At 32.7% G+C, this 19435-nt stretch overlaps 1 protein-coding gene across 1 annotated transcript in view; it reads left to right on the forward strand.

Annotated features, from left to right (window-relative positions):
• The first annotated feature begins 11435 nt into the window (after positions 1 to 11435).
• Positions 11436 to 19435, forward strand: part of LOC123720842 (heparan sulfate glucosamine 3-O-sulfotransferase 5) — a 28616-nt gene continuing 20616 nt past the window's right edge. The window contains exon 1 of the mRNA XM_045677632.1: positions 11436 to 11654. The gene's annotated coding sequence lies outside the window, so the exon portion shown is untranslated. The remainder of the gene's footprint in view (positions 11655 to 19435) is intronic.

Here is a 19435-nt window from a genome sequence, read left to right on the forward strand (position 1 = left end):
TTAAGAACAAATTAAGGCCATTTTTATTTGCAAACGGTAGCTCTAAAATGTTGATGACTTCGACTTCCGCGGCCTGGAAGTCCGCAGTTCATTATTAAAATTATACCAAATGTTTTCATTAAAATATGCGTGTGTAGTCATTAATAGAACCCAGAACAATTTTCCTATCTACTCCTAGTGGTGAAACTCAGTCAGAATCCGGGTCACTGGCTGAAAACACTTGACACAACAAGATCGCGCCAGATCGGCACAAAGGATTTCCCTTTACGACTCATAATATCATTTTACTTGCTGAAATGCGACAAAATTTACTTTACAACTTTGTTCGAATCTAATAGAACAGTCTCTCCATTTGTTTGTTTAGGGATTTGCGTAACTTTGACAGTTTCCTTAAACGGAATATAGTTTTCCTCGAATTCATACGTTTTTACCTATTATTATTAAACTTTACGGTTGCCTTTCTATGCTTACGAATTACGATGGCCAGTGAAGTAACATTCGCCCATTTTATATTTTAAAATTTAAAAAGCGCTTGACACCTGAGCTCTCGAGATGGTCCAGCATTGCTTTATGTTTTGATTAGGCATTGACAGGTTCTAGGTTCGAGGTTTCTATCTAATCTAACAAATATCCTGTGTAATTATTTATTAATGTTCACCGTATAATATGCTATATATTCTAAATAATATAATTGCAATTGGAAGTGTAATATTAAAAAAAATATTGTTTGAACTTAACCTTTTTAAGTCCTGGCCTGACATTTTTATCATTTATTCCAATTTTTTTTATAAAACTATTGGTGAACAGCCGGGGTTATGACTCCCGACCTCGTTAAGAAATCTCTCAACCACAACATCAAATTAACTAAAATATCATCACGCAAACAGCATGCTGACAGGGCAATAAAAACTTTATTTTATTAAACGAAACATCGCTTTTCGTTCACGTCAAAGACGTAATAACGATATTGTATTTAACATAAACATGATAAATGAAGAACGATGGCCAACAGATTGGCATTTTAAGAGGATCCCACCATGAATAATTCAAGATTGCGTGTTGCCTTATCATTCAAATAAAACGATTGTATGTTATAATTCATATATTTTGTTTTACCTTTAATTTTCAAGAGACAAATTACGATAAAGTGAAAGTCCGTCCGTCCGAAAAAAAAGATTTCCGTTTAAAGTGAAAAAAAAAATATTTTGGATTTTTCATCGTTGAGCCCAGAGCTGTATTGGTGGTATTTCATGGCTATGGCTGATAATGCATGCAATGCAACGAGTTGCCTTACTATCTATTTTCAATTATTTTTATTATTATGTAGTTAAGAATGTTGTAAATAAATATCTACCTTTTTAAAATTTGTAATAATTTAATTATTAGCCAACATCCAAACAGTTATCTCCCTTAATCCAATCTGTATAAGCTTTAGTTTATAATATTCATGAAAGGAATTGTATAATTTAATTTTCTCTAAGACTTCCGCATTACGCGGAATGCTTTTAAGCAATAATTATAATGAGACTAACAAATGAACGTAAAATGTTTATAATGCGACTAGAAATAGCGACGCGTAATTTTTTTATTAAAATATTTAGCAATAAAACTAATTTTATAGCTCGAACTTTCCATATACATTATCCTTTAGAGGCAACAATAACTTTTTAATTAAAAGCGCTTTCCCACATAATTTGATTTATGTAACATATTATTGAATAACACCAAAACCGCGCAGGGTTTAGTTTATGTATTAAAATGTTGTCTAACGAGCTGCGGTACCTAATTACATTGTTGAAAATCCTTGAATTGGTTGATGAAGTTCAAATCCATTCGGATACTAGAATACGATGTTTATAATTGACAGTATGTTTCCATGTCTGGCATTATCTGATATGTAGTTTACAAACCTTTCTTCTCATACATTTAGCCTTTTTAGTTATTATTTTTACACATTTTATTAATTTAATCATGGTACGTTTTCTTAACGATTCCCCTAAACAAACATAGTTGACATATTTTTATAGCACATCTGGTTAAATAATTTTAATATGTGGGAATCATTACTAAAAAGCTAATATAATATTTAGGATAATGTAACTAACACAATACTAACCATATGGACTTATAATTGTCTGATTAAATAAAAGTAAATAAATTAGTGGCTCTCTAACCTTTTTGATCATTTGTCAAATTAATAGGCAAGTTGGTGATCAGCCTCCTGTGCGTGACACACGCCGTCGACTTTTTGGGTCCAAGGCAAACCGGTTTCCTCACTATGCTTTCTTCACCGTTTGAGCGTATTTTAAATGCGAACCTATGACCTCAGAGAAGAGAATCGCACGCTAAAACCACTTGGCCACCACTACACTATCTGATTACATAAATAAATGATTACTAGAAGTAAAAAAAATGGTTTTAAAATAATAATGTTGTCGATCCTTTTTACTTGAACAAGTCTACACAGATTTCAAATAGCGTGCTGCTTAGCAATGTCATTTTAGTTCTAGACTTTATAGATTAAATAGTTTCTATGACAATTAACATTGTTGCCAAGCTTCCCCACAATGACAGCATATTATTTAAAGAGTTTTATTGAATTATGCCAACATGTTGTTAGTATAAACATACAGAACATATTAGCATTTTACTCATATTGTTATAATGAAGACAATGTATAGAATCTATGGAATAATATATATGTATTTATGAATACGTTACCCGGAATGCTATAATTAATGTATGAAATAATTAAAGCTGAACCAGCAACCAAAAGGACAGGAACTGGTTAAATATGAAAGTTTCGGAGGCATTTAATTATGTTAATTGTATTATGTTTCTGCAACGAAGTATTAATGAATAAATAAATAAGCTGAATATTTGTAAAGATTGGAAATAAACGGGCTTTATTATTATATATGTATATATAACTTTCCCAAAGTGAGATTGAATAACACTGTATGAGGAAGTTTACTCCTGTCAGGTAAACGGAAATATAATACGAAGACCTCTAAGACTTCTTTGATCTGGAAGGGTGGAGTGGAGTGGTTCTGCGCATATCAATTTACAATTTAGACGAAATCTGTACATTGCTGATAAACAAAAAGCAAAACTTATCCTTAATTAGATTGTGCCCGAGGCCAGCTGAGAGCTCGAGATATTTCGTCCAGATAAAATGGAACTAGTCAGCTATCGCTATGTCAGGATTTACATTGCAAAATAAATTCGAAAACTTTCAATACGTATATAACAATATTATATTATTTACTCAGTTCCCAAACTTATATTATAGTATAAAACAAAGTTTTGTATATACATGCGTCATATGTATAATTAAACCTCTTAGGAAATTCAGCGCATTTTAGTAGTGGGTAATAGTGGCTACGGCGTAGCGTATTAGCGTGGTAAAATGCGTGCTACGAAATATCTTAGCGGCACGACACGGCGTCTAAGATTAAACGTAATTAATATGAACGAATAGAAAAAAATACAAAACTGTTATAAAATAATAATTTATTATATGTCATTATATTATTATCCTAATAGAGTTACAAAGTTACAAATTTAGAACTACAAACATATATATGTAAGTGTATCACATTGGTTTTGGTGTAGGGTAGGGTAGGTGTAGATTAAAGACTATTAATCTCAAATAACTATCTTCTGAAATCTTTTGACTTTATCACTTATGTTTTAGCAAGTAAATAGAACGCGTAACAAATAATGAATGATACTAATAATAATAAAAACTTTATTAATGACAAATAGGCAATGTCAAAATTCATATATCGCTAGTCCCCGCTAATCCACTAGGGAGTCCTGTGTTGTGGGTAACTAGATAACAATTACTCAATGGTACATGGTACATGTTTATAACAGTTTTTGAGAAAAAGTAGGTTTAGTGTTACAACTAATCAAACACAAGTCTAATAAGACATTATGTATGTGTCAATTTTTTTGTGTGTATGTTGTTTTAAGCGTACGCCGTGTCTGTGTTAGTCTTGGTTTATTTACTTAATTGAGACTTTTATTATAGTTAAAGTAGTATCAGTTTTTGGTAAAATTTTCGCAAAACTATCCCAGAAAACCAAGTAAATCAAAACTTCAGTGTAGACTATTTGAAATTATCGTTGACGCAAACTTATTGTGGAGATTCAAAAAGTTGTATAAGCAACAAAGTCAGCCTTTACGAAAATAATTACAAACACAGCTTTGTCCCCACTATTCCATTATTATACGATTTAATCTTTTTGTGTACACGGCCATTGTTTTTCAAAGGCTGACTGTTGAGTTATTGTACATGTTTACCTTGCAAAAAGCATGTCATATGCAAACAGCCCGTATATCATCAGATTAACACAATGTACACATTGTCTATTAATTACCGGAACTGAATCAGCGTAAAATTCACTACGGTGTGTTTTTATAATTAAACAACACCTTCAAATTTTAATATTATAATTATATTCACATTGATATTATACATGTGTTTAATCGCTAATGAATGTGGATGAGGTAGTCTATATATGTTATGAGCTTCTATTACAAAATGTGTTCGCATATGGTATATAGATAATATACAACTATATATATAAACTACCACGAGGCTCGCAGGTCTGGGTACGATTTTCGATACATTAATTGTTATTAATAAATTAATTATAGGCACAAAATATGTCACGGCTTGCACTCTAAACAAAAAATACTTTAACTAAGAAATGCCTACTTGAGAAGAAAGTAAATAGGTGAAGCCTGCAGAAGGTTAATACATTTCTGTACAAACCGAATTCAACAAAGAGCGATTCGTCAACGACCAATTCTTCCGAGAGGTTTGATCGCGTTAGCGTTAGCGCGCCTTAGCGTTGCGTAGGGATGTGGGGTCACTCTGTATCTTCTACCGTATTTACCATGGAGAGTGATCAGAGGAGTTGCTTGGATTAATAACTGTAGCTGAGTTTCATCATCGGACGTCTAGGCAGAATACAAAATTTCACGTTCAACTCACGTCCATCGTTCCACAACTAAGCGTTGTTTAAGGCAGTTTTGCTAAGCACTACCACGATGCTGAAGTATTTCCGAACCAATTCAACTTAATCTACTTCAAGAAAAGAGCGTACCAATTCTTAAAAGGCTGGCAACGCACTCGGCATAAAGTATCCATGGGTGACGGTGTCACTTATCATCATGTGAGCGACCTGGGCGTTTTCTACCTGTTATATAAAAATAAATCCGATCACTGTTTTTAGTTTATGAAAATAGCGGTAGTCTTTGGTACCTACCAAATTATATTTTACCCTTGAACATATCTTTAAAACGTTTACCAAACAAGTTCAGTAATTACAAAGTTGAATAATATTACGAGCTTGCCAACGTCATTATTTTGGCATTTGAAGTCAACAAAAATTTCATATTCTGGGCATATATGTCAGTGATATATTACGCTCATTATAAACACATCAATCAGGGAACTTTTCTAACGCGACAATTTCGCCAAATTGTGTACTAACTTCAGGCTTTGTAATTACATGCATTTCAGTATTATATAGAAATTAGCAAACAAACTAAGTTGTGATTGCTTGTTTTAGTTTACAACATGTCAAAAGTTGTGACCTTCTTTTGGAATACACAGGAGTTAGAATTGACTGAATATGAATTTTAAAATAATTGTGCCATCACGTATCTGTAAATGCTTTCTGGTTCTTGACACCTGCAGGTTTGATATAGAACCTTATCAAGAACTTGCAAAAGGGTTTGCAGTTATTGTACAGTATAAATTAAAGTAAAAGATTAAAGCTTTAGCGTAAATAACACTGATTAATGATAAGGATGACCATATCATCGAAATCCGCTGCAGAATTGAACAAGCGGGGAACGCCTTTTCAAAACTTAAAAGAGTAATTTGTGACAACCGCCTAAATATACAGTTTAGAAAGCATTGCGCGATGTTACGTCTTATATGTGCTGCTCTACCGTATACAAAATGCAACCATGCTGGACAGAGTGCAGAAGAACAAAGAAGTGCTTGTGATGATTAAGTTACTTGAGTTTTTCGGACACATTTTACGTAACACCAAAAAATACAAGCTCCTGTAACTAATCATACAAGGCAAAGTGGCAGGTAGAAGGAGACGCACGTCTTGGTTAAAAAACCATAGACAATAGTTTGGTCAAATCACCAAGTCATTGTTTAGCAATGACTGAATGAAACGCGACATCTTAAATTAAACTAGCCATCTAGATGATCGCCAACCTTCGCATGGAGGTGGCACTATCAGAAAAAAAAGAAGAACTGCCGTTAGCAGACGTAGTTATTTTTATAGCTTAAGAGTATACAGTACTTTAAATAGACAAGGATGACTTTATGTAAAATAAATTTAAAAAAATTGTTAGAACAACACTATTTCTTAGTCCCTTTTTGCTAGATCACAAACAAGCAGTCTGGGGTCGAAATGCAATATATGCGCAATGTGTGATATGAATATTATGTGTAAATCAGAAATCGAACCCTCGACCGATATATATTTGCAATCGTTACTAGCTACGGAAGCGGTTGCCTTCTAAAAATAGACCTGATTGTTTTGCAATGTAGGTGTACTTTATATTTTAATATGCAATAACGAAAACGGATGATGGGAGAATGTCATTTTGTAAATGTGTTAAGTACTTTTTGTAGTTATTAGTTTGTATTTTGGCGTAATTTGTGTATTTTTAGAGAAATTAAATTCATTGTAGATTAATTTAAAATAATCATTTGAAGACATTTACGACGTTTCCTATCCGATACCGTAGCTCGTAACAATATAATTTTACTTGATGTAGTATCAAGTAATATTATAATCCTCTGAAGATCTTTCTTTTTACTTAGAAAGTTTTTATAATATTCCGTAGGCAAAGTAGAATATCGTCGTAAACCTGTTATTAAGCACCCGGCTTACTTGTGCGAAATGCGTAATTAGCCACCTTAAAGGCGAAAAGTATCACAATATAATATATAAATAGAAAGTTCAGGGTTGAGTATCGCAGACCCGGGAGTACAATACATTGACGATCAAAGCAATTAGTATTATATCCCCCCTCCCCCAAATTAAGCAGAAAAACTGTATAAGGTTGTAATTCAGCTTGGTATTTGAACAGGTTTCTAAGGTTAAGAATGACCAATAGCAATTTGAGCTAATAAAGCGAGTAAATGATATACTATTTAATAAATTGTTAAATGAAAAATATATCTGGCCCTATATGTATAAGGTAAAAATCTTTTACGCTAGAATATCTTCCGCTCTGCCCTTGAAAGACAGTTTTATGTCACATTCCGGGCTCGATAAGACACACCACATTAGACATTGAGGTCACTAGATGGCGGTTAGTTGTAAAAATGTTTACGACCGTCACTGAAAGGAAGTTAAATGGTTTGCGAATAAACATGTGGCCACTTGAAACATTGTAACGATATTTTCGAAAGTTTATAGAGTAACAAGGTGTAAGCTTAATAAAGCTCCGGAGTTTGCCAACATCAAGCTGTTATGTTTCATAAAGCTAACAAGTTGCAGTTACCAGCACGTGTAAAAAGTTTTAAATTAATTCAATTACTATGTTAACTTACAGGTTTTTGTTTAGCTTTATTTGTGATTGAAAGCAAAATCGTACATTGTACACAATACAACAAAAAAGTAGAGAAACTAATTAATTAAATTGTATAATTCTATTAATGATTATTTGAGTGAAACATTATAATTAATATTAATTTGATAACGCAGTAATATAGTTCAATAGTGTGATAATATAAAAGAATTATAATGTAATGTAATATGAAAATTCTACCTTTTAAGAGAAATTTGCACGCCATTATATGTGGCAGAATGTACGAGGTTTAGATGGTACCGCCATCATGTTTCTGTACCATATTCTTGCAAATAAATTATGATTAATACATTACTTTTGTCATTAAGAATGAATAGGGGGTGAGGGATAAAAATACGCTATCTGAACAGAAGATCGATTAGTTCGTAAGCTAACCTCTCCTTTTCTCAAAAACTTGACTTTAAAAACTCATGATCTTCTGTATTTGTTATTGTATCTATTGTTATTTTAAAGAACTTTGAAAAATTTTAAGTCAATTGCAAATCTTATATTAGTGATTAATAGTGTTTAATTTAAATTATAGTTGACATTTTTTTTAATTGAAAAGAAAATACTTAGCATGTTTTGTTTATAAGTATTATAAGTAACAAATTACATTAATTAAATCGGTGACTTTGTGTTTGATGTCGTTATAATCACAAGTTTAAAAAAGTATATAACTTTTAAAATTATTATAATCTCTATATACAATATATAAAATTCTCGGGTCACAATGTTCGTTTCCATACTTCTCCGAAACGGCTCGACCGATGCTTATGAATGTTTTTATGTATATTCAGTAAGTCTGCTACGCGGCTGCTATCTATCTGTGAAACCCCTAAGTTTTATTTTTTTGACATTTTTTTTTGTTTTTATTTTTTATGATACAGCATACATAAATATATACATTGTCACCCCTCCTCAATTGTGGATAGGTTATTTTTATTGAACTAATAAAATGTCTCCAGAAAATAATATACATGGCAAGACGACGTTTGCCGGGTCAGCTAGTAATATTAGGTCCTTACATATGAAATTGGCGTTTTGTCGTACTGGCCACTTTGAGTTCAAATACCTCCTCTTTTGTTAGGAATTTCAAATTCAAATTTGTACAGCTATTTACTCATGTATTTGTGCTTTGATGGCCGTCATTCATTTGTTTTTTTTCTGTTTGCGTCACTCATTTTACAAAATGGAAAACTTAAAGTATCGCATTATTTACGAGTACGAGTTCCACCGTGGCACTAGTGCTGCGGAAACGACTCGAAGGTTGAATGAAGTGTATGGCGGCACTGTTGCAAAAGAAAACAAAGTTAGTTTTTGGTTCCAACGTTTTCGTTCTGGAAATTTCGACCTGCAGAACAAGCCCCGTGGACGGCCTGAGACCCAAGTTGATAATGAAGTATTAAAGGCTATTGTGGAAGCGGATCCATCGCAAACCACGTCTGAGTTAGGCTTAGGCTGCGGTCGACTGCTGCTTTACATTACTGAACTGGCACAATAATGAAGGTATTTTAAACCGAATCATTACCTGTGATTTTATTGATTCCGTCCGACTGTTTTTTTTAATTAAAGGGATCAATGAACTACCTATGAGATGGCAAAAGTGCATAGAAAACGAAAACGAAAAATGGTTCATACTTTGATTAATTAAATATATTATATTTAAAAATATTCGTTGTTTTTTGTTCCTCCCATACAAAACGCCCATTTCATATGCAAGGACCTAATATATAAAATTATGATACTAAATAGTTATTATGTATTAAGAAAAACACTTTTTGAACGGATTAAAGCTATGTATTATTAATAAAACTTATAGTTATTTACATAATTCTAAATTCAATCAATAGAGAAGACGGCCTAAAATTATCAAACACCTGGGATCCATTAATATCCAAATTAAAATCCGAAAACAAACAATCCGCGAAAACAGAGGACACCGTGAGTCATTTTTGCAAAAACCCGTCATCTTTTAGTCGATACCAACTTCGGGGCAATAAATACAGATAAAACAACTTTCTCTGCAGTATCACAATACTTTTGACATTTAACACCTTTTGTCTTCAGTCACCGTGACCACGCACGCTGAAAAGCACGCGAAACGTTCGAAAAAAAATTAATTTAGAAAATAAAAATTTTGAATTATGTAAATAACTATAAGTTTTAATAATAATACATAGCTTTAATCCGTTCAAAAAGTGTTTTTCTTAATGTGTAAAAGCTATTTTAACAAAAGACAATACTAGTTATTATTTAGTATTATCATGTATTATTGACAATCTTTGCACCTTTACTTATAAGTATTAAATTAGTCTTAGGTGTAATGAGTTCTATCCGTGTTTTTTTATTTATTTTACCAATAGAGATACAAATAGAGAACGATTGTAGTATATTTACTACAGAAGTTACGAGGAACATGTATTTATTGTTCTAAAGAAGTCCTAAGTTTTTAGTACATCGTTTCATCAAAACTAGAAATGCTATTCATTATTAAACATTTTGAAAATATTCTAACGCCTATAATCGTAGACACATTTAGAAGATTTTATGTGACAAGGACAATGGCACCCCAAAGTCATATATATTTATAAAAATTCAAACACGAAATTGCAAGGTGACCTTATCTGACTGTAAATTACTTTATTATGGAAATTTGACTGTATCAAACGTACAGATAAGTGATGGTTATATGTAAAATAAACTTGATCTGTTTAAGAAAGAGAAAAACCATTTTATAAGTTCTTAACTAAAGTTGAACCAATTTAAATAACCACCACATTTTATAGAAAGGCGAACAAGCGTGTTATATTCTAATCGAACTTAATTTAAGCAGATTTAGATTACCATGTATATATCAGCAGTGTTGGTGTAGCAGTCTCAAGCCGTCAGGTCGGTCGGTCTCTCCGACTTTGCTTTCTTTAATTAGCACTTGCTCCTACGGGGAATGAAACCACCGTGAGGAAACCTATACCTTAATATCATGAAATAGCTACTAATCCCGGGCCGTGACTAAGTGTTCGAGACTTTGTTTTATTTTAAAGATTACGAAAAGAAAAAGAAAAGCCACAACGCCAAGAAAAGTTCACATCTGCGTATTTTTACCAGCGCCTAAAGTTCAGCCAGCGTAATAGTTTGCCTTAATTTATCGATAAGTCAAGAAATATACATGTTTTTTATAAAGCATATAAAGGTGAGGTTTATAGTTGAATTATTTCACCAATAAATAACAAATCATTGGTACTAAAACTGCCATAAAACTTATTCATCATTTTTTTGCCTATAAAAAATATAAAATATTGATTTTCAGAAACAATGGCTTCATAAGGACGTGTGATAAGCAAAACAGTGATGTGAGTTCTTATGTAAAGTCGCGTGAACATCCGAGACGGCAACACTGAGGACGAAAACGAAAAGCTGGCAATACCGCGGTTACTCTAGTTATCCTAGTACGGTGTGTTTATTCTACACGTATCGACCCGTTGGCCGGGCGCGAACTGTTGCTCTTTAAGCGCCTTTATCGATAGATACAGCGGTTTATCTGAAGCGCTTTCATAGGTCAGGGCGGCAATTGTTCTTCCTGTTTTATCTTTACAAATTAAATCTAATTCATAGGTTTTTAACATTAATACTACAAGTTATATATGAATAGTTAAAGTTGAATAAAGAATTTTAACATACAAGTGTAAGCGGCTCATCAAATTAGGAACCTCGCTTTGTACAGCACAATCAGCGCTTTGGTATCGAAGCTTTACTCCCGTTGAAGGGTGAATACTGGCGCGCGCCGGCGACTTCAGTCTTTCTTGGCGCACCGAAGCGGCCGCTCGGCCTCGATACCATCTATGACAGCTGGCGATCACAACCTTTAACACAACAAACGTAAAACCTATGTAAGAAGCATTGGACAACCTACTCCCATGGATTTTTAACAGTCATACACTAATAAAGGAATTAAACGCGTGTGAACATTGTATTAAGACTTGTTGTGTCATGTGAGATTGTACAAAAGCTGTATTGCATTCGAGGCTTTCATAGCGGTAAGTTCCTTTAATTTAGAAGTAACTGCTTTTAAACTCAAGGCCAAATGCTAAGACCTTGAACGGTAGCACTCAGCATGACAAGTCATTGTATGTAGTAAACACGTCGTAACCATATCTGATAAGAGATTAAATCTTTCGTTTTACCTCGCAATGGATTTTATCGGTACAAAATACAATTAAATGTATTCTTAACCCGAAAAGGTTATATTTGAAATCATTTTTATTTGATGTTTCAATTTGTATATTCTTAATCCTTGTAGACCCCGATCTACGTGATTAGCATTTCTTAGAGCAATAATTTTCATGTCTACGAAGTCTACGCTTCGTCGTAGAGGCTGGTAGCAATTAGTGTCATAAACTTCGCGTTATTGGTTCTTTATAGCTTAGTTAAGGATAATATTTTGCATAACTTAACGTAATGGTTTAATGAAAGTTGTACTGCCGAGTAAAACTGGTTACGTTAATATTTTCTTTTTAGGTTTTAAAACTTGTTACACTGTATTAAAATTAGTGTAAATTTTTGACATAAACTCTGCGACTTGACCTTGACTACGATCAGAAATCGTCACCGACGCTAAGTATGTGATATCATGCAACACGACAATACAAATTCCTGCAGCCAACTATACATTAAGCCTTGGACGAATGTTATTCAAATGAAGTATTTTGAGCGAGTATTTTACGACTTTTATTTAATGTTTCCGTGTTTAGGTAATATTACGTTTTATTATCAATATTTACCGTTTTAGTTTTTAGACCAAGGTTATTTTTATAGCAGTATAAAAATTTAAATATGCTGCCGTTACTCTTCTTAAGCAGGATGTGTTCGATCAAAATTGTCGTTGTTTCGAGTTATTAGACACATAAAATGGACTCACCTACCTACAAATATAAAATACTCAGAAATGTGTTCGAGGAAATTGGTTGTTACAGGAAAAGGCTCTGACAAAACGAAATTTGAAATAATAAAGTTCTTTAATCTGCAACTGAAAATATCGCGCTAAAAGTAAGTTTTGCTGTAATCGTAACTAAAACTTAATTCGTTAGGACGTTTTGTTTTATTAATTTGTTAGATATAGGTTTCGTAGCATAATTTTATATAAATAAATTTATCAGTTTTCGTGTTGATAAAAAAGCCTCTTTTAATGTGATGTACATTGAAAGAGGCTTTTTTATTTCATTTTAAATATTGCTAAGTTATTTATGCTTCTGAGTAGGTTCAATATTCAACTTGAGGTAATTATAGAGGTGGTTTTGAAGAACAAATAAGCATGCCTAAAATTTGGGTTATAAGTATTAGTGTGCGATAAATTACGAGCTGTCGTCATGCGTTCAAGATTGATGTGAGCGATTAGGTGTATTTTTATACGTCTTAAATCAATATATTTCACACCTGAGGTTCTCGACTTGGTATTTTCATCATTCAAATTTAGGGACAAAATTCTTGGGTGTAAAGTATATCAATAGAAATTTGATACAATGCTTCGTTATTGTAGCGAAAGGTTGTGTATAATATTGTATATAATAAATATCTTTTGGTTCCGGTTTTAGTTTCATTTCTAAATACATTCTACGAGAAATCTACAAATAAATTACACATTAAGTTTTTTAGTAAAATCTAATGGGAAAGACCATAAAACCCATCATCATCTGTTTCATTTGTCAATTAGTAAGACAAGAATACCTTCTGTACCTACCAATACAATGCCTGTATTACTAGAAGTAAAACCCACTCACTAACTAATAAGCAGAAGTAGGTACAAATAAAACAATGAATATCTTAGCCAGGTTATGGAACAAGAGCGTGAGTTCCCATTGGATTTAGGAGTTGACCCATATCTCGTGCTACGCTTGTTTGCATGAAACACTCAACACGATCATGCTTAGTTTTTTATATGGCGTTAAGTGTGTCTTTGTTTGACAAGTACAAAAGTATTAGTGTACCTAAAGTTACGCGCAATCTTAATACTTTAATTGTAGTTAAAAAGTTAATGAAGAATAGAGATAAAGGAAAGGATTACATTGACTAACTGTAGGCTAAGTTTAAAAAATCAGAAGGATTTAGAAGGATCAGAAATCCGTGGATGTCTTAGCTACAGAAATATTGACGACGCTAAGACTTTTCTTTAAGTCTACGTGTATGACATACATGTACGAAATTAAGCACGAGTACTTGGAGTCATACTCAATCAGTATTAATTATTAACATACATACAAGTCTAACTGATAGACTCTTTGAGGTTGGTTAAAAATATGTGAATGAATCTTTGACTGTTAGTTTTAGTATATAATTCAAACGCTTAATACTATATATCTTGTTCAATCATTACAATGCATGGTGCGATTCGCGAACAACATAAAACTGGGGCAAACGGGCAGTAGGCTCACCTGATGCTATGTGATACCGCGGCTACCGGTCATAAGCCTACTAGTAAAGCCTTAATAGTAAAAAATATATCTAATAAGATTTGAAGTAACTTATACATTAAAAACACAATAATATTGTTATGTAAAGCCAAGTTTTTTTTTGCACGATGCGGAAAGTTTACAATTTGTGCACATTTCGCGATTTACATAATATTCAAAAGCGTGTTTTTCCTAATTCGTTTTTATGGCGTTATTTCAATTTTTAATGAACTTTTTATGTTACATACCTAAGTTGAATAGGGCACGATATTGTATGTTTAAGAAATTGATTTCACAATTTATTTTAGTGCAGACATTTAACTATTATAGGATAATCATTATCAACATCAAGCTTAGCTTAGCCTTGTACATATATTTCTTTATATCTGAAATAATTGTTGGAAATTAATTTTACACCAAAATTTCGTTTGTAACTGCGGAAAAATTAAATATATATTTTTCCATACAGATTTATACAGAATATATAATTTATTATTAATTATATATCTTAAATATGCCTATCAATACCAGCTTAATAATGTTAGGCAAAACTTCACACATATTTGTGTCTTAAGATGTGTTTTTTAATCTACGTTATTCAAGGATGAAGTTATTATAGCTAGTCAGTACGTGACTTCACTGCCAGCATCCAGAAGATAACATTAAGATATTAAAAAATTTAAAAAAGTGTAAAATCTATTCATGACTTAAATATTAAAGTACATTTGGATTTTTCAAAGCGAGATATTTCTTTGAAAGTTTAGTGGAGAATTTCTGTTTTAAAATGTTAGACTAAAAAGTGTCTGCTTCGTTCGGGTCTCTACTTTTGATTTCATCGCACTCAGACATAAAATAATTTCATTCTTTTTAAATGTAGACAGTAGAAGCGCGTTCGAAATATGAATATTTATATAAAATTTGCATAATAAAGAATCTGTGACTTGATTTGTTTGAATCAAATTGATTTTTATCTGTTGTAAGTTCGTTTGTTGTTTATAAATAAATATTCTGTAAAAAGAAACAACATCAACATTCTCGGTTACATAATGTATTTAAGATCTAGTTATAGTTATATCCCACATACTTTTCTTGGCGGGTAAAAGCGTCGCTGTCATGGATGTTCGTATTGCCAGTAAATAAAAATTAACCATTAAGGGCAAAAATTCATGCATGCTAACTTAATAATTTATTGGAATGTCTTAATGAAACAATGTATACTAGTATCTAGAAAATACAGGTAAAAAACATTGACACAAACTTAGGAACAACTGATATGATTTGTTACCAGTACTATTAATATAATATCTTTAAAAATACCAAACAATTTAGTACCGTTCGATAATTAAATCTTTGCCATTGTAATTATTAAACGAAGGAATAACAATAAATGTTGGTAGATAGTAAAATTATTTATTGTACGCACCAAGAATCAGTCTGACATTTTAAAATAGCGACGGTAGTACTAATTTCAGTTTTAATAATAGTAGTTTTTCAAACGCAAACGTTTTCCTCATTATATTTTCCTAGAAAAGAAATTAATCAAAAAAATCCATTGAAGCATAGACAACGTTCGATAGGACGACTGAAATAACATATTACTATCACAAAACTGCTATTTATATTGACGTATATTGTATTTCACATCAATGCTTGTAATATTGTAAAAGCGATATGCTGGTTTTAATGTCATCATTCGGAAATGGGTGGCATCGTTGATGCATCGTGTTATGTATAGCACCAATGGTATCCTGAATGTGTTATCAAAGAACACGCGTATCGTAAAACATTGGTATGCTGTTCAGGCGCTTTGTGTTTAAGATTGAATTTTTACTGACTCTAAACTATGGACATAATCAGAAATAAAGAATTACTATGAAACATTGATGACCTGTGACTTAAGTGTGCGACTCTAAACTCTGAGGGCACTTCGAATCACGGCTATATGCTCATTAACCGATTGAACTAATTGTGAGAAACAGAAGGATTGGTCAGCCTCCTCACACTCTAGAAAATTTAATGATTACAGACGGATTTAATCTGAGCCAATACCTATTTCGTGTCGCAGCACCATTGGATTCCTAACGCATAGCGACGGGTTGTTCCAGTTGAATGCTACGGCATACGACGTACAAGTTATACGTCTTGAACATTTATGTAACTTTTCTCTCAAATAAAGATTGCTTTTATTATAATGTATGTATGTATTGACTTAATAACTTGAGCGTGCGACTCTCAACCCTGAGATCGTAGGTTCGATCTCCGGCTGTGCACCGATGGATTTTCTTTCTATGTGCACATTTGACATGCTCTCGAACGGTGAAGGAAAACATCGTCAGGACACCGGCTTGCCTTAGACTCCGACGCTTTGTGTTACGCACAGAAGGCTGATCGCCTACTTTTCTATTAGATTGAGAAATAAACGAAACAGATACATATATCTGAGGCGCATAAAAATTTTGTAGCGCCACTAATTTATTTATTTTATTATAATGTTAATAATATCAAAATCATATCCTGCTAAGTAACTAATTTGAAGTTTATATGCGTAATACCTTAAAATGCTTTTTTAAAGCTAATTGCCACGAGTATAATACTAATCAAGAACATTGTTTGTACAGGTGTTAAACAAAGCCATGCGTAGCAATGCGTCCTATAATAACACGTAGGTACATAAATAAATTGATACCCAAATAAGGGGTTCACGAAATTGCAAAAGTCATGAATTTGCAGAGCTGATCATGATGTATCCGGTTATAAATATTCATAAAGCATACATTAATGTTTTCTTTTAGATTGAACATTTTTGAATTTTATGTTACACTAGGCAAACGGGTAGGAGGTTTATCTGATGATGTTAACTGATACCGCTGCCACCCATGGACTCTTTTCTTGAAGGACTGTAAGTCAAACAGGTTCAGAAATACTTCAGTGGGCAGCTGGTTTAACATAGTGGTGGTGCGCTGCAAAATATTCCTTAAATAAAGCTCAATCGTGGAACGGCGGACGTCGAGGTGATACGGTATTTTGTATTCTGCCTTGACGTCCGATGATAAAACTCAGCTGCTGGTATTGATCCGAACAACTTCTCTGAACACGCTACACGGTAAATGTGATAGAAGATGCAAGCCACATCTCACGCAACGCCAAGTGAAGTCGCTCGGAATGTGACTGATCGACGACGATTCGAATCGAATAACTAACATTTTTGATATAATATTTGGTGCAAATGTTATTTTCTGTAACTTTTTAATTAATTGACTAGTCTTTGTTCTGAATTCATTTTATATATCACACATATTCAATTCCTCGCAACTTTTTCCAAAAAAAGACATCCTTAAAACACTATCAGACATTTCAGAATGTCACTAAATCAAGGTTACACACCCACACCCGACACAAATTCTCTCTCTCGTATTATTAAGTCTATAAACTTTGTTGAGGACCAAACAGCTAAGTTCTTATGGTATCCTATCTACGTATACATTCCTGTATATTATCTGTGGGTAGACGTGTATTTTTTTAGTGATGTATCCCAGCTTAGTTCAATATTAACTTTCTTTGAACAAACAATATTATACGCCTAATAACGAATAATACGCCAATATATTGAGTGTATAACTTTTAAATAAATATCGTTTTCGCTCTTCCATTTTCTACGAAATAACGTGTTCTGAATTTTCCTACAGGCATTGTTTTATAGCTTCCGCATTTTATGGTAATACGTAATACACCCGTGGACGAAGCGGCGTTATAACGGAGCCATCTTGGGAACTTTCAAAGGGTTGACAATTTACTATTTTTATCCTACAACTACTGCCTGTACTCCTTGTGGATTAAATAGCGTACTGCAAACTATAAAATGAGTTCATTGTATTTTGTACAAATGTACTACGCCAAGTTTTGAAATAATTCGTATTTTATTGTAGCCAATAATAGTGTTTACAAAAGATATGTTAATTTGGTTTACTTCAAATTTACATAATTTTAAAGTAAACCAAATTATTTAGATTTATTTCTAAAAAGATACTTTTACAGTTAAATAATAAGTTGGCCTATTGCTAAAACCTAATATAAAGGGCTGTAACGGGGAGCTGCAAGAATATTTGAACTACTTTGAGTTACGTGTTAACCTCAGAATAAATTAGCATTATTACCGTTACATTAAATCTTAAAAATGTTAGCTACATGATAGTGTGATGATTTTATTTAAAATTTATATAAATGTTTTAGGCGTTAAAGCGCGTAAAATGGATTAAGTGGTCATGTCGAATTAGTATACCTAAAAGTTTTTTGTAGATTTTGACTACTATATATAACACCATACCGATAGACTATTAGCTAGGGTATAGAATATTTAGGATAATAATTAAAAAAACATATGTATATAACAAACCTAGGCTCTATTTATTGAATTGTACTACGAGTACTTCTTACTTGACTCACAAGACGTTGTCAATTAATTGAGAAATTTTAATACAAATTAAAATACTCACTGTACAGAAGCATTTTCTGTGCAACATGCAAGTTTTCTGCTCTTTTCCTTAAATTTTACTGTTTTGCTGCTACTAAAAAAACGCCTTTATTCGAGTACTACATTAGGTTACATGTTTTACGACCGTCTGTTGGAGTGAAGGTCTCCAAATTCTTCCACTTGTCTCTATTCCTCGCCACAATTTCCAATCCTGCAGCGCCATCCCTTTTATTCCATCTTTTCAAGTTTCTGGTGGGCGTACTCCCTATGTACTTTCCATTGGGTCTTTTTGACCCATCTGTCATCATAAATGAGGGCAACGTGACCGGCCCATTTCCACTTTAACTTTTTGGTATGTGTTACGACGTCTTTTATGTTTGTAAGGCTTCACATCACACCGTTTTTTAACTTTGTCTTTAAGTTTCAACCGAAAAATCTAATGTTTCATAGCCTTTCTTATACCTCGTCCATATAAATGACCTACCATTTCTTGTAAAGGAGCTTCACGAGATAGAACTGTTTGCTGATGACACTTCGCTTTTATTTAAAGTGAAACGATCCATCACTTGAGAATGTAAACAGTACATCTCCAGTGTAGTTCGGTGGAGATGTACTGCACTGTACATCTCCAGCGATTTGGATTATGTTTATCTTCACCTTAACGAAAAGAAGACAAAATGTATTAAATTTGTAACTACAAATGTAAAAATTAGTAATGCTCAAATAATAATTAAAGATGAGGAAATAAACTTTGTTGATAATGCGATGTTCTTGGGAATTACTTTAGATAGTAAACTCCAATCGGGCCTACACATAGAAGGTCTTTCGAAAAGGCTAAGTTCTGCAGCATTCCCAGTGAAAAAGATACGCGATCTTACATAAGAGAATACAGCAAAGTTTG

The sequence above is a fragment of the Pieris brassicae genome, chromosome 2 (assembly GCF_905147105.1).
Source record: "Pieris brassicae chromosome 2, ilPieBrab1.1, whole genome shotgun sequence".
NCBI lineage: Eukaryota > Metazoa > Arthropoda > Insecta > Lepidoptera > Pieridae > Pieris > Pieris brassicae.